This window comes from Triticum dicoccoides, chromosome 1A (assembly GCF_002162155.2).
Source record: "Triticum dicoccoides isolate Atlit2015 ecotype Zavitan chromosome 1A, WEW_v2.0, whole genome shotgun sequence".
Classification (NCBI taxonomy): Eukaryota; Viridiplantae; Streptophyta; class Magnoliopsida; order Poales; family Poaceae; genus Triticum; species Triticum dicoccoides.
This window is the reverse complement of record NC_041380.1, coordinates 488,774,890-488,791,803: the sequence shown is the minus strand read 5'-3', so window position 1 is coordinate 488,791,803 and position 16,914 is coordinate 488,774,890.

The window sequence follows — 16,914 nt, the reverse complement described above, 5'->3', positions numbered from 1 at the left end:
CTGTGTCGTCACTTTTAGGCCCGATGGCTTCTCCGATCATCACCAGCGATGCGATCCAGGGTGAGACTTTTCTTCCCGGACAGATCTTCGTATTTGGCGGCTTTGCACTATGGGCCACTTCACTTGGTCATCTGGAGCAGATCGAAAGCTACGCCCCTGGCCATCAGGTCAGATTTGGACATTTAAACTACACGACCGACATCCGTGGAGACTTGATCTTCAACGTATTCGAGCCACAGCCGAGCACGCCGCACTGTCACGATTGGCATGATCTAGCTCTGCCGCTGAATAGTGCCTTGGAGGCTGCACCTGTGTCCGCTCCGACCCCTAGCTCGGAGCCGATCACACCAGCCGAGGATGGGTGGTTAGACACCGCCTCGGGGGCTGCAATCTCTACGGTGATCGAGCCGAACACTAGCCCTATTCTTTGCTAAGCCCGTGACTCCATGGAGCCGGACTCCTCTCCAGACTCCTAGCCCTCCGCGCCCCGACCGATCAAACCTGATTGGGCGCCGATCATGGAGTTCACCGCCGCGGACATCTTTCAGAACTCGCCCTTCGGTGATATTCTGAATTTACTAAAGTCTCTCTCTCTTTGTCAGGAGAGCCTTGGCCGAACTATGGTCGGCAAGGTTGGGATGCGGATGATGAAGAAATTCAAAGCCCACCCACCACCCACTTCGTAGCCATTGTCGATGATTTAACCGACATGCTTGACTTCGACTCCGAAGACATCGACAGTATGGACGCCGATGCAGGAGACGATCAAGAACCAGCACCTATAGGGCACTGGAAAGCCACCTTGTCATATGATATATACAGGGTGGACACCCCAAAAGAAGGCAATGGCGATGGAACAGCAGAGGATGACCCCTCCAAGAAGCAGCCTAAGTGCCGCGCGTCAGCAGCGCCGCTCTAAATCCCGCCAAAACAAAAACGGTGATTCCGGCACGGGGGATAATAACACCCCAGACAGTGCCGAAGACAACCACCTCCAGCAAGATTCATCACAGGAGGATAGAGAAGCCAGCCCTCATGAGAGAGCGGCAGACAGAGAGGTCGAGGACGATAATTATATGCCTCCCTCCAAAGACAAGGCAAGCCTCAACGACGACGAATTTGTCATGCCAGAGGATCCCGTCGAACAAGAGCGTTTCAAACGCAGGCTTATGGCCACGGCGAGTAGCCTCAAGAAAAAACAACAACATCTTAGAGCTGATCAAGATTTGCTAGCCGACAGATGGACTGAAGTCCTTGCGGCCAAAGAGTATGAACTCGAACGCCCCTCCAAGAGCTACCCAAAGCACATGTTGTTACCCCAATTAGAGGAGGAAGCACTTAAACCTACATCACCAGCGCATGATGCGGCCGACCGGCCACCCCGTGGCTGCGACAGAGAGGCCTCTCGGCCCTCCACTCAAGCCGCACCCCGGCGACGCTCAAAAACTACCAAGGCATGGGAAAATGCGCCAGGCCTGCGAGATATATTGGAGGTCAAGGCAAGGCAAACAAGATCGATCTACGGATCACGTGGGCGCCCCACGGCACGAGACGGTACTCGTCACGCCGGATACAGTAAATCCGGCCGGGTCGAACACAGTAGACAAAGCTCGTTTGAGCTGCGTCATGATGTAGCCCAATACAGAGGCGCCGCACACCCACTATGCTTCACAGATGAAGTAATGGATCATCAAATCCCCGAGGGTTTCAAACCCGTGAACATGGAATCATACGGTGGCACAACAGATCCCGCGGTATCGATCGAGGACTATCTCCTTCATATCCACATGGCTCGCGGTGATGACCTACACGCCATCAAATACCTCCCACTCAAGCTTAAAGGACCAGCCCGGCATTGGCTTAACAGCTTGCCAGCAGAATCAATTGGTTGTTGGGAGGACCTGGAAGCCACATTCCTCGACAATTTCCAGGGCACTTATGTGCGACCACCAGACGCCGATGACCTAAGCCACATAATTCAGCAGCTAGAGGAATCGGCCAGACAATTCTGGACACGGTTCCTAACCAAGAAAAATCAAATCGTCGACTGTCCGGACGCAGAGGCCCTAGCAGCCTTCAAGCATAACATCCGCGACAAGTGGCTTGCACGACACCTAGGACAGGAAAAGCCGAAATCTATGGCAACCCTCACGACACTTATGACCCGCTTTTGCGAGGGAGAAGACAGCTGGCTAGCTCGCAGCAATAACATGACCAAGAGCCCTGGTAATTCGGATACCAAGGACAGCAGTGGCAGGTCGCGTCCCAACAAGCAAAAGCGCCGCATCAATGGCGACAATGCTAAGGATACATCAGTTAATGCCGGATTCAAAGGCTCTAAACCCGGTCAACGGAAAAAGCCATTCAAAAGAAATACTCCGGGCCCGTCCAGTTTGGACCGAATACTCGACCGCTCATGCCAGATACATGGCACCCCTGAAAAACCAGCCAATCACACCAACAGGGATTGTTGGGTGTTCAAGCAGGTAGGCAAGTGAAATGCCGGAAGCAGAGACAAGGGGCTGAATAGCGATGACGAGGAGGAGCCCCGGCCGCCGAACAATAGTGGACATAAAGGTTTTCCCCCACAAGTGCGGACGATGAACATGATATACGCAACCCACGTCCCCAAGAGGGAGCGGAAGCGTGTGCTAAGGGACGTATACGCGATGGAGCCAGTCGCCCCAAAGTTCAACCCATGGTCTTCCAGCCCGATCACTTTCGATCGAAGGGACCACCCCACTAGCATCCGTCATGGCGGATTTTCCGCATTGGTTCTAGACCCAATTATTGATGGATTTCACCTCACCAGAGTCCTCATGGACGGCGGCAGCAGCCTGAACCTGCTTTATCAGGATATAGTGCGGAAAATGGGCATCGATCCCTCGAGGATTAAACCCACTAGAAAGACCTTTAAAGGCATCATACCAGGTGTAGAAGCCAACTGTACAGGCTCAGTTACACTTGAAGTGGTCTTTGGATCTCCGGATAATTTCCAAAGCGAGGAGTTAATCTTCGACATAGTCCCGTTCCGCAGTGGCTATCACGCACTGCTCGGGCGAACCGCATTTGCCAAGTTCAATGCGGTGCCGCACTACGCATACCTCAAGCTCAAGATGTCAGGCCCTCGAGGCGTCATCATGGTCAATGGAAACACCGAACGCTCTCTCCGAACGGAGGAGCATACGGCGGCTATCGCAGCGAAAGTACAAAGCAGCCTCTCAAGGCAATTCTCCAGTCCGGCCATTAAACGTCCGGACACCGTCAAGTGCGCCCGGAGTAACCTACAACAAGACCGCCTGGCACGTTCCGAGCAAGCGTAGCAATGCGGCCCCAACCCCAGCCCTCGCGAACTTGCGAAACCAGTGTTGCACGTACATAACTACGCTCTGGAAATACCATGGGCACAGGGGGAGGGGCACCATCACGGCACGCCCGAAATGCGGCTTAACCCGCACTAGGGGCTGCTGATTTCTTGATTTTCTCCTATTTTCAGGACTCCATTCTTCGAAAGGCTTGTCCGGCAGTACAATTGCCGCACAAACGATACAACCAGGGAAGCAGAAAGCTACGCCGCACTACGGAACTCTAAGGTGGTCTCTATAACGAGCAGTATACCTGTTTCGCATAACATTCCGCAGCTCGCCCCCGGAAAGGACATATTTGATAGTCCCATCTTTTGCTTATTGCACTATTTGTATTGTTCTGCTTTGATCGCAGCTTTTTTAAATAAACAATGCATAGCTTCCGTCTATTATTGCATTACTTTTTTTATGAATATATGTTCATTAATGACATGTTGCACCCGTACACTTTGGTACGGCCAATACACCAGGGGCTTAAGTACCCCACAATACGGTGTGACAAGTCCGAACACTTTCACAAGTGCGGCACCCCGAACTTATAGCATTATATGCATCGGATCCGAATCATGTCTTGGGTCAATAGTTGGGTTTGCCCGGCTCCTATGTTTTGGTACCTTAAGTTCCGTTATATCGGCTAAGGTAGCACTAGGAGAACTACTGCGAGTGTGCCCCAGTTGATCTGGGCTAAGCACCTTAGTAGAGAAAGCTAAAACTGACCGTCATGATGAGGCGAGAGCTGGTCGCTGTTTGAGAGGTTTTCGAGTCCCTAAAGACTTATGATGCTTAGAGCGAGGAGTCGGCTTTGTCCGGCCTAGGCATGGATAGCACCCCAAACTCGGTCTTCCGAACACTAGGGGCTTCGCCGAAATTTAAAATTATAGAATTCTATGGCTAAGTGAGAGTGTTCAAGCATTACAGTCCGATTGCCTTGTTTGTTGTGTTGAGCGCCTCCCTCGAAGGACCCAAAAATGGGAAAAAGAGCGCTCATGTTTATCCCGAACACCCCAGCACTCGTGCCATGGGGGAAGAAGCCAACGACTCGCCATCTCTCAAATTTGATAAATGGACGCACAGAAGGTAATATTTTAAATTCAAAAAGCATTGCTTAGCGCACATGAAAAAGTTTTCAGCGCAGAGGACAAAACGAGCGAGTTTACTGAAAAATTACATTCATGGAACATTCATCCGCCACAAGGCGGGCACCCTTTAGAACGCCCTCATAATACATCTCCGGCTTGCGATGCTCCTTGCCCGGCGGTGGCCCGTCCTTCACAAGCTTCTCAGCAACCAGCTTGCCCCAGTGCACCTTCGCACGGGCAAGTGCCCTATGGGCACCCTCGATGCATACAGAGCGCTTGATGACTTCGAGCCTTGGATAGGCATCCACCAGCCGCCTCACCAGCCCGAAGTAGCTCCCAGGCATGGCCTCTACAGGCCACAGCCGGACTATGAGGCCCTTCATGGCCTGTTCGGCCACCTTATGGAGCTCGACCAACTATTTCAGCTGGTCGCTTAAGGGGACCGGGTGTTCGGCCTCAGCATACTGAGACCAGAACACCTTCTCCGTCGAGCTTCCCTCCTCGGCTCGGTAGAAGCCGGTGGCATCCGACACGCTACGAGGCAAGTCTGCGAATGCTCCTGGAGAGCTCTAGATTTGGGTAAGTAACAAGTAATTCACTTTTACGTGCTTGCTTTGCATAAAGAATGCCTTACCCGCCGCTATCTTTTTTATTGCCTCAACCTCCTGGAGGGCCTTCTGGGCTTCGGCCTTGGCAGACTTGGCATCTTCAATGGCTGCCGCAAGCTCAGACTCTCGCGTCTTCGAGTCAAGCTCCAAACTCTCATGTTTTTTCATGAGAGCCTGGAGCTCTTGCCGCACCTCGCCAACCTGCTTCTCCTACTTGATGCGCTCCGTGGATGCCCTATCCTCGGCCTCGGACAGCGCTTGCTTAAGGTTCGCCACCTCAGTTGTGGCCCCTACAATAGCCGCGTTAATCCTGTCACTTTTTGCAATTGCACCTTTCACACATTTCAATAAGGTATTTCTTACCTTCCTTCTCCTCGAGCTTCTGCTTGGCCAGGCCGAGCTCTTGCTCAGACCACTCGAGGTTCTGCTTCAGCGTGCCCACCTCCACTGTCAGTGCGGCGGATGCTAGCAGCGAAGCTTGCATACGCATATCGACTTACTTTTGTTAGACTCCTGCGAATTAGATCCTCTATTTGGCTTTTCTTTCTGAACACCGAACAGAGTATCAGGGGCTACTGTCTATGCGGTAATATTTTTACATATTCTTTACTTACCTCAAAGCCTGTTAGAAGGCTGTCACAGGCTTCAGTCAGTCCTCTCTTGGTGGACTGAACCTTCTGGATCACCGCACTCATAATAGTGTGGTGCCCCTCGTCGATGGAGGCGCCGTTAAGCGTCTCCAGCAAATTGTCCGGTGCCTCCGGTTGGATGGAGGTCACCGACTCGGTAGGCTTGCTCCTCTCGGAAGGAGGCTGCCTACCGGAGTCCGGAACCATTGAAGGTTCCGGCGTGGTGTCCGGCTCAAGGCCGTACTTGGAGCCCTTGGGGGTTCTATCCCCTTTACGCCTGGAGTCTGGGAGGTTGCCTTGCGGCGCCTCCAGGACCACCTCCTCCTGGCTGGGAACCTGTTGGGACACCACCTCGGTGCCGTCCGTAGGGTGGGGGGAGGAAGCCGCCGGAAGCGAATTCACATCCGACGAGTCCAGGGAGCCGCTCGACGACTCGTCGAGACCGGCCTTGGGCGGACTGCACAATCATGTTCGACGTAAGGAAAAGTTGTGCAATGGGGGAATACTATGAATCACCCTAGTATCCGGATACTTACGATTTCGCTAGGGGCTTGGCCCTGTGCGGCCACTCCTCTTTGTCATAGTCGGCGTTGGTGGAGTAGTCCGGAGGAGGAGTCTTCCCCCTCTTGGACCCTTCGGCCTCCCCGGTTGGGGCGGCCTTCCTTTTCTTCCCTCCCCCCGCTGGGGGGGGAGAGGTCTCTTCTTCCTCCTCCTCGTCTTCATGGGAGGAGTGCGCCTTGGAGTCGTCGGATGATGAATCCGACACCTCCTGGCGCTGGGCACTCTTTCAAGTCCCCGTGGCCTTCTTCTCCGGCACCACGTAGGGTGCCGGAACCAGCAGCTTCGACAAGCGAGCGTCCGCTGGGCCTTCGGGCAAAGGAGCCGGATAGTTGATCTGTCCGGATGTCTCCTGCCAATCCTGTCAAAGGTAAGGGAGCTTAGATCCCGCATGGAGTCAAACTATGAAAAACTAATACCCTGTAAAAGGTGAAAACAGCTTACAGCACGAGCGTGATGCTGCGTGCTGAATCCGCGATCCTCGGTAGCGGATGCGGGGGCCTCGGCGCCCTTGAAAATCACCTTCCAGGCATCTTCGTACGTTGTGTCGAAGAGCCTGCTCAGAGTTTGGGGCCATGCCGGGTCAAACTCCCACAGGTTGAAAGCCCGTTGTTGACATGGAGGATCTGGCGGACAAGCATAACCTGGACTATGTTGACAAGTTTGAGCTTCCTGTCCACCAGGGTTTGGACGCATGTTTGAAGTCTGGTCAGCTCTCCTTTTTTACCCCACGACAGGCCCGTCTCTTTCCAGGAGGCGAGCCGCGTTGGGGGTCCGGATCAGAACTCGGGGGCTGCGACCCATTCAGGGTCGCGTGGCTCGGTGATGTAAAACCACCCCAACTGCCACCCCTTTAGGGATTCCATGAAGGAGCCCTCGAACCATAGGACGTTGGGCATCTTGCCCACCATGGCGCCTCCGCACCCCGCTTGGGTGCCGTGCACCACCTTCGGCTTGACATTGAAAGTCTTGAGCCATAGGCCAAAATGGGGGCGGATGCGGAAGAAAGCGTCGCACACAACGATAAACGCCGAGATGTTGAGGACAAAGTTCGGGGCCAGATCGTGGAAATCCAGGCCATAGTAGAACATGAGCCCCCGGAAAAATGGGTGGAGAGGGAAGCCCAGTCCATGGAGGAAATGGGGGGAGGAACACCACCCTCTCATGGGGCCTAGGGGTGGGGATGAGCTGCCCCTCTTCGGCGGTGCGCAATGTCGTTAGACAAGTATCCGGCCTTCCTCAGTCTTCTGATGTGTCCCTCCGTGATGGAGGAGACCATCCACTTGCCTCCCGCTCCGGACATGGCTGGAGAAGGTTGAGGTGGGGTGTGCGGACTTGGGCGCTGGAGCTCGAGTGCGCGGAAATGGATAGGCAAAGGAGGAAGAAGGTGTGGATGAAAAGGTGGATCCTTATCCCCTTATATGGGCGGACGCGACTATGCGCCCCCACCAGCCTGGTAAAACTCACTTATCTCCCAAGCGCCGTAGTCAATGGCGCGGTTGGGTTACCCACACCCGTATTAATGAGAATCCTGGAATAAGGGGACACGATCTCTGCTTTAACAAGACGTGCCAAGGAAACCGCCTTGCTAAACGCGCTGAGGTGGGACAGTAAAACAATTCGAATAAAGACTTGGCTGTGGTGTGATGTCACGCTACGGAATACGTCAATAGATTAGATTTGTGTAAATATTATTCTCTCTATGGCAATATGTGGAAACTTATTTTGCAGAGCCGGACACTACCTTTGAAGTACTTGGAGGAGGAACCCGCCTTGCAATGCCGAAGACAATCTGCGCGCCGGATTTGTCGTCATTGAAGCCTGGTTCAGGGGCTACTGAGGGAGTCCTGGATTAGGGGGTGCCCGGATGGCCGGACTATACCTTCGGCCGGATTCCTGGACTATGAAGATACAAGATTGAAGACTCCATCCCGTGTCCGGAAGGGACTTTCCTTGGCGTGGAAGGCAAGCTTGGCGATACGGATATGTAGATCTCCTACCATTGTAACCAACTCTGTGTAAACCTAGCCCTCTCCGGTGTCTATATAAACCGGATGGTTTTAGTCCGTAGGACGAACAACAATCATACCATAGGCTAGCTTCTAGGGTTTAGCCTCTCTGATCTCGTGGTAGATCTACTCTTGTACTACCCATATCATCAATATTAATCAAGCAGGACGTAGGGTTTTACCTCCATCAAGAGGGCCCGAACCTGGGTAAACATCGTGTCCCCTGCCTCCTGTTACCATCCGGCCTAGACGCACAGTTCGGGACCCCCTACCCGAGATCCGCCGGTTTTGACACCGACAACAAGCATTATAATACATGACATCATTGTTCCATATTACAGGACATGATGATACAAATGTTCTCATGGGAATATGACATCCTTCGAACATTTCTCCTCCACAAGGCGGGACCCCCCAGGACGCCATCAAAATATATCTCGGGTGGACGATGCTCCTTGCCCTCTGGCGGCCCCTCGGTCATCAGCTTCTTGGCATCCAGCTTTGCCCAATGCGTCTTGACGGGGGCAAATGCCATACGCGCACCTTCAATACAGACCGACTACTTCACGGCTTCGAGCCACGGACAGGCACTTACAAGCCGCTTAACAAGTCTGAAGTAGCTGCTAGGTATAGGCTCAGTAGGCCACAACCGGACTATCAGGCCCTTCATGGCTAGCTCTATTGACCTGTGCAGCTTGAACAACTGCTTTAGCTGGTCGCTGAAGGGAAATGGATGTTCGGGTCCAAGACATTGGGACCAGAATAGCTTCTCCATAGACATCCCTTCTTCGGCTCTATAATGCTCGGCAGCATAAGATATACTGCGCGGCAGATCCATAAACGCCCCTGGAAAACCCAAATTCAGATAATTACAAGGAACGTTTCTTCTACATACTTGCTTTGCATGGTGAAAGAATTACCCGCCGCAATCTCCTTGTCCGCCTGAATTTCCTGGAGGGCGTTCTGGGCTTCAGCTCGTGCATCCTGTGCGCTTTGGCGGGCCTTCACCAGTTCGGACTCTTGCGCCTTACAATCGTAGTCCAAGGACTCAAATCTCTCAATCGCGCCCTGGAGCTGTTGCTGCGCCTCGCCAACCTGGGCCTCGTGCTTCTCGCGCGCGGCGTGTTCCTTGGTCGCTTCGTCCTCAGCCTTAGCTAACGCCTTCTTGAGGGCTGCCACCTCGGTCGTGGCCCCTAATATAGTTTATGACACCTGAGTCCGGACAGACTATTCATCTTTTATTAAAACATACTCGCAGGTTACTGCATACCTTGGCTATCCTCCAGCTGCTTCTTCACGAGGCCGAGCTCTTCCTTAGCCCGCTCCAGTTTCCGCTTCAGTCCGGAGACCTCCGCAGCATGAGCGGCGGCGGCCTGCAACGATACCTGCTTATTCACACAGACAACTTATGTTAGACTCCTGCGATATTTCTTCTCGATCCTCTGTTCGGCCTTTTCTTTCCGAACACCAAACAGAGCATCAGGGGCTACTGTCTATACTGTGATATTCTTCCTACAAATGCATTACTTACCTAAAAGCCCGATAGAAGGCTAGTGCAGGCTTCGGTCAGTCCGCTTTTTGCGAACTAGACCTTCTCTATTACCGTGCCCATAAGGGTGCGGTGTTCATCCACAATAGAAGCGCCTCGTAGCACCTCCAGCAGATTATCCGGTGCCTCTGGTTGGACAGAGGTCACCGGCGGAATAGGCACATTCCCTCCTTTTGGAGAATGCCGTTCGCTAGACTCCGGAGCCGCATAGATTTTCGGAATGGTATCCGGCTCAGGTCCAAAGGGAACTCGGCCCCCGTCACTAGCCCCCTTAGGGGCTTTTTTCCCCGTGTGTTCGATAACTGAGGAATCATCCTGGGGCGCCACCCCGACGATCTCCGGAAGCCCCCCGGTCGGGGAAGGTCTTTTGTGACACCACCTCGTCGTCACCCTTGGGAGAGACGGAATGAGCAGGTTGTGGAGACATGCTAGCCATCTCCTTTGAGTCTAGCAACCCCTCTGTCGAGGATCGTGGGGAGCCATCACGTGCTGGACTGCAATAACAAGGTTTAAGGTATATCAATATTACAAACCGGGAAGGCCTGACGTTTTCGGATTCTGGTACTTAAGAGGAGGCCCGAGGCTTGGTCCGGCGAGGTCGCTCCAGACTGCTATCAACATCCCACACGGAGTTATCCATGGGGGAGCCTCTAACCCTCTTAGGCGCTTTCACCTCTGGATTTTTGGGGGCCGCTCTCCTCTTCCTCCCCACTTCAAGTGGGGAGTCGCTTTCTTCTTCCTCTTCGTCGTCATCGTCAGTGGGCGAATAGGAAGTCTCGCCTTCGAACATCACGTTCGGACTGCCTTTTTGGCGAAGGCCCTTCTTGGCCCCTTTGGCCTCTTTCTTGGCCGTCTTGTCTCGCACCTCATAAGGTGCTGGAAAAAGCATTTTCGTCAGTAATGGGAATTCTTGGTCTTCGGGCAGCGGAGCCGGATAGTTATTCCCCTCAGCTATCTTGATCCAGGCCTGAAAACACGGGTAGGAAAGCTTAGGATTTTTCTCAAAATATGCCAGTACAGGGTACGCCTTGAAAACATTAAAAGAACTTACCGGGCTGGCCTGGCATTTTAAGCTAAGCCCGCAATCTTCAGTCGTGGGCGGTGGCGTCTCACCGGCCTTGAAGAGCACTTTCCAGATTTCTTCGTGTGTCGTGCCGAAGAGCTCTAGTAGCATCTGGTGGTTGGTCGGATCGTACTCCCACAGATAGCAAGTCCGGCGTTGGCATGGAAGGACCCGAGGAATGAGCATGACCTGGACCACGTTGACAAGCTTGATCTTCCTATCTATCATGTTCTGGACGCACGTATAGAACCCAGTCAACTCGTTTGAGGGACCCCAGGTTAGGCCCCTCTCTTTCCAGGAGGTGAGCCGCATCGGGATTCCGGATGAGAATTCGGGGGCCGCCACCCAGTTGGCGTCATGCGGCTCGGTGATATAGAACCACCTCGACTGCCACCATTTCACCGTCTTTGCGAATGAGCCGCCAGGTAACATTGGGCATCTTGCCCACCATGGCGCCTCCGCACTCTGCTTGTTGGCCGCTCACCACCTTCGGCTTCACATTGAAGGTCTTCAGCCATAGGCCGAAATGATGCGGGATGCGGAGTAAGGCCTCACACACGACAATGAATGCCGTGATGTTGAGGATGAAGTTGGGGGCTAGGTCATGGAAGTCTAGCCCGTAGTAAAACATCAGTCCACGGACGAAGGGGTGAAGAGGGAAGTCCAGCCCGTAGACGAAATGTGTGAGAAACACAACCCTCTCGTGGGGCTCTGGAGTAGTGACGATCTGTCCCTTGGCCAAGAGTCAGTGAGCGATCTCCTTGGCCAAATATCCGGCCTCCCAGAGCGCCTTGATATCCCTCTTCTTGATGGAGGAGGCCATCCACTTACCCCCAGCTCCGGATCCGGACATCTTTGGACTGCTTTCTCAGACGAGGGAAAAGCTAAAATCTTGGGTGCTGGAGCTCAGGGACGGAAGGACTGAGGAGGAGCCGACGTGTGGGTGAAGAAAGGGAATCCTTATCCCCTTATAAAGGCCATGAATATCAAGCGTCTCCCCACTCGCCTTAAACTCGCCTATTCCCAAGGGCCGTGCAGACGGCACGTTGGGTCACCCACGCCCGTATCGATGAAAATCGCATAATAAGGGGAAAGGATCTCTGCTTCGACACAACGTGCCAATGGCAACCGCGTCTCGGAACATGGAGCGGCAGACGAAAAACGGTTCGAAATTATGACCGAATCAACAGATTAGACTCGTGTAAAAATATATTCTCTTTGCGGATATGTATGGTGTGTGTGACAGGTCCGGATACTATCATCGCATCCGAAGACTACCTTAAAGTTCGGATAGAAGGGAACCCGCCTTGCAATGCCGAAGACAAACTGCACGCCGAACTCATCATCATTGAAGCCAGGTTCAGGGGCTACTGAGGGAGTCCTGGACTAAGGGGTCCTCGGGCGTCCGACCTGTTATCCATGGGCTGGACTGATGGGCTGTGAAGACATGAAGGCCGAAGACTGTACCTTTGTCTGGATTGGACTCTCCTTGGCGTGGAAGGCAAGCTTGGTGACCGACTATGAAGATTACTTCTTATGTAACCGACTCTATGTAACCCTAGACCCCCCCGGTGTCTATATAAACCGGAAGGGTTAGTCTGGAAAGGATATATTCATTACCATAGTCATAGAGGCCAGGCTTCTAGGGTTTAGCCATTACGATCTCGTGGTAGATCAACTCTTGTACTACTCATATTCATCAAGATCAATCAAGCAGGAAGTAGGGTATTACCTCCATAGAGAGGGCCCGAACCTGGGTAAACATCGTGCTCCTCGTATCCTGTTACCATCGATCCTAGACGCACAGTTCGGGACCCCCTACCCGAGATCCTCCAGTTTTGACACTGACACCCGCCCCTTCAACATATATAAGGAGGGGCAGGGCACCCCAAGAGGGACAGAAAAAAATTGCTAAGGCTAGACACAACTAAAAGGGGAGCCGGCTTCTGCGACGACTCCCTGATGAGGATAATGAGACCTAGCCACAAATAGCATGTAGGGCTATTACCAGATGATGTTTCCCGGGGCCTAAAGCTATCTAAATCCTTGCCTTGTGTGTTGCGCCTCTCGATTCCGATCAACCCTTCAAGCTAACGAGATTGAACTAGGTATGATGATACCGATGATCGAATCTCGGGCAAGTAACATACCGATGACAAAGGGAATAACGTATGTTGTTATGCGGTTTGACAGATAAAGATCTTCGTAGAATATGTAGGAGCCAATATGAGCATCTAGGTTCCTCTATTGGTTATTGATCGGAGATGTGTCTCGGTCATGTCTACAAAGTTCTCGAACCAGTAGGGTTCGCACGCTTAACGTTCGATGATGATTTGTATTATGAGTTATGTGATTTGATGACTAAAGTTTGTTCGGAGTCCCGGATGAGATCACGGACATGACGAGGAGTCTCAAAATGGTCGAGGGGTAAAGATCGATATATTGGAAGGCTATATTCGGACATCGGAATGGTGCCGAGTGATTTGGGTATTTTTTAGAGTACCAGGGAGTTACGGGAATTCCCGCGGGGAAGTTAATGGGCCTTATTGGGCTTTGGTGGAGAGAGGGAAGAAGGGCCAAGAGGTGGTGCGCGCCTCCCTATCGGTGTCAAAACTGGCGGATCTCGGGTAGGGGGTCCCGAACTGTGCGTGTAGGATCGATGGTAGCAGGACACGGTGGACACGATGTTTACCCAGGTTCGGGCCCTCTCTATGGAGGTAATACCCTACTTCCTGCTTGATTGATCTTGATGAATATGAGTATTACCAGAGTTGATCTACCACGAGATCGTAATGGCTAAATCCTAGAAGTCTAGCCTATGTGGGTATGGTAATGAGTATATGTGTCTGTCCTTTCCGGACTATCCCCTTCGGTTTATATAGACACCGAGGGGATCTAGGGTTTACATGGAGTCGGTTACATAAGAAGGAATCTTTGGTCGCCAAACTTACCTTTCACGCCAAGTAGATCCCAATCCGTACACGGTGCACTCTTTGGCCTTCATGTCTTCACAACCATCAGTCCGGCCCATGGATAACAGGTCGGACGCCCGAGGATCCCTTAGTCCAGGACTCCCTCACTAGCCCCTGAACCTGGCTTTCAATGACGAGGTGTCCGACACGCTGATTGTCTTCGGCATTGTAAGGCAGGTTCCCCTTTGTCCGAACTCCAAGATAGTCTTCGGATGCGACGATAGTATCCGGACCTGTCACATACCACACACACAACCGCAGAGAGAGTATATTTTTTCACACGAGTTCTATCCGCTGACAGCTTTTTACAACACGACATTACGTTTGTTCGGTCATAATTTCAAACCGCTTTTCGCCTGCCACTCCACGTCTTGAGACGTGGTTGCCATTGGCTCATCTTGTCAAAGCAGAGACCGTGGCCCTTATCGCGGGATTCTCATCAATGCGGGCATGGGTAACCCAACCGTGCCGTTTATACAGCCCCTGGGAATAGGTGAGTTTTTAGGACAAGTGGGGAGGTGTTTGATATTCGTGGCCTTTATAAGGGGATAAGGACACTCTCCCTTTACACACACCCTTCTTCATCTTCAGTCCTTCCGTCCTCGAGCTCTAGCGCCCAAGCTTTTAGCTTTTCCTCGTTCGATAAGGCACTCCAATCATGTCCGGATCCGGAGCTGGAGGCAAGTGGATGGCCTCCTCCATTAAGAAGGACATCACGGAGCTCCGGGAGGCCGGCTATCTAGCCAAGGGGATTGCTCACCGACTCCTGGTAAAAGGGAAAATCGTCCCTACCCCCGAGCCCCATGAGAGGGTTGTCTTTCTCACACACTTCGTCCGTGGGCTGGGATTCCCTCTTCATCTATTTGTCCGTGGATCGATGTTTTACTATGGGTCGGACTTCCACGATCTGGCCCCCAACTTTATCCTCAATATCTCCTCGTTCATAGTTGTGTGCGAAGCCTTTCTCTGTATCCCACCTCACTTTGGCCTATGGCTGAAGACTTTTAATGTAAATCCAAAGGTGGTGCGCGACCAACAGGCCGAGTGCGGAGGTGCCATGGTGGGCGAGATGCCCAATACCACCTGGCTCGAAGGCTCCTTTGTAGAGACGGTGAAGGGATGACAATCGGGGTGGTTCTATATTACCGAGCCGCGTGATGCCAACTGGGCGGCGGCTCCCAAATTCCGATCCGTAGTCCCGATGCGGCTTACCACCTAGCAAGAGAAGGGCCTGTCATGGGGATCTTTGGAAGAGATCACGGGGCTCCAAACGTGCCTCTAGAATATGATAACCCGGAATATCAAGCTCGTTGACGTGATCCAGGTCATGCTTGTATGCCGGATCCTTCCATGTCCGCGTCGGACCTGTTATTTGTGGGACTTCGATTTGGCCGAGCAACAGACACTGCTAAGGCTTTTCGGCACAACGCACGAAGATATCTGGAAGGTGCTCTTCAAGGGCACCGAGACGCCGCCACCCTCGACCAAAGATCGCGGGCTCAACTTTAAGCGTCAGGCCAATTCAGTGAGCCATCAAGGTATAGTCTTTAAGGACACACTTCAAGGAAGGATACTAAGCCTTCTTGTCAATTTCTTTTTCAGGGCTGGGTCGGCCTAGCGGGACGGATTAATAGTCCGGCTCCACTGCCCGAAGACGAAGAAACCCCACTCCTTACGGAGATGCTATTTCCGGTGCCATACGACGTGCCGGAGAAGAAGGTCAAAACCATGGCCAAGGGGACCAGGAGTGGGCTTCGTCGAAGAGCACCTTGGTCATCTCATCTGACGATGAGACAGACCCCTTAGCCGCCGACGATGACGATGAGGAGGGAGGCGACTTCCCTCCTGTGAGAGGACGGGAGAAAAGGGAGGCCTCCACAAGCTTGGTGGCAGAAGCGCCCAAGAGGGGGGGGAAGCTCCCTCACGGATAACTCCGTGTGGGATGTTGATAGTAGTCCGGAGCGACCTCGTCTGGCCAAGCCTCGGGCCGCCTCGTGAGTACCAGAATCAAAAACATCTGGCCTTCTCAGTTTGTAATATTGACACATCTTAAACCTTGTCATTGTAGTCTGGCACTCGAAGGAGATGGCTAGCATGTCTCCGCCACCTGCTCATTCCATCTCACCCAAGGGTGATGATGAGGTGGTGTCCAAAAAGACTTTCCCAGGCCGGGGGAGATTCCGGAGACCATCGGGGTGATGTCCCAGGATGACTCCTCGACCGCCGGACATACGGGGGAAAGAGTCCCCACGGGGACTGATGACGGGGCTCAAGTTCCCTTCGGGCCTCAGCCGGATGCCATTCCGGAGATCTACATGGCTCCGGGGTCCAGCGAACGTGTAACACCCCGGATACGACTTTCCATATTGTAACTCCGACTCTTGCCTTTTCCGGAGATGCGATATGACTTTCCCTCGTGGCTGGGTTTTTACCTCATTTTGCTTTTTGTTCTTGTCATGCATTTCATATCATGTCATCATGTGCATCGCATTTGCATACGTGTTCGTCTCATGCATCCGAGCATTTTTCCCGTTATCCGTTTTGCAATCCGGCAGTCCTACGTCCTCCGGCGCCCCCTTTTGTCTCTTTTCGTGAGCGAGTGTTAAACTTTCTCGGAATGGACCGAGATTTGCCAAGCGGCCTTGGTACACCACCGGTAGACCGCATGTCAAGTTTCGTGCCATTTGGAGTCCGTTCGATACTCCAACGGTTAACTGGGGAACCGTAAAGTCCTCGTGTGTGTTGCAGCCCAACACCCCTCCAAAGTGGCCCAATAACCCATCAAAACCTATCCCATGTCCTTCGCCATCAGATCACGATCGCGTGGTCGAAAACTACACCTCATTTGGACACACCCACCTCCTTCTATGTATAAATATGTCCTCCCCGTCCAATTTTCGGGCGAAAACCCTAGATCAAACCTCCTCCTCGCCGCCGCACATGTCCGCCGCCATCTGGATGAATCGCCGCCGCGACCCGCAGTCAACGAGGTCCTGCCACGTGGCGCGCCCGCCGTCCCCGCGCCACCGGCCCGCCAGGCCCGGGTCGGCCCCCCCGAGCCCGCGCGCTCCTCCCGCGCCCC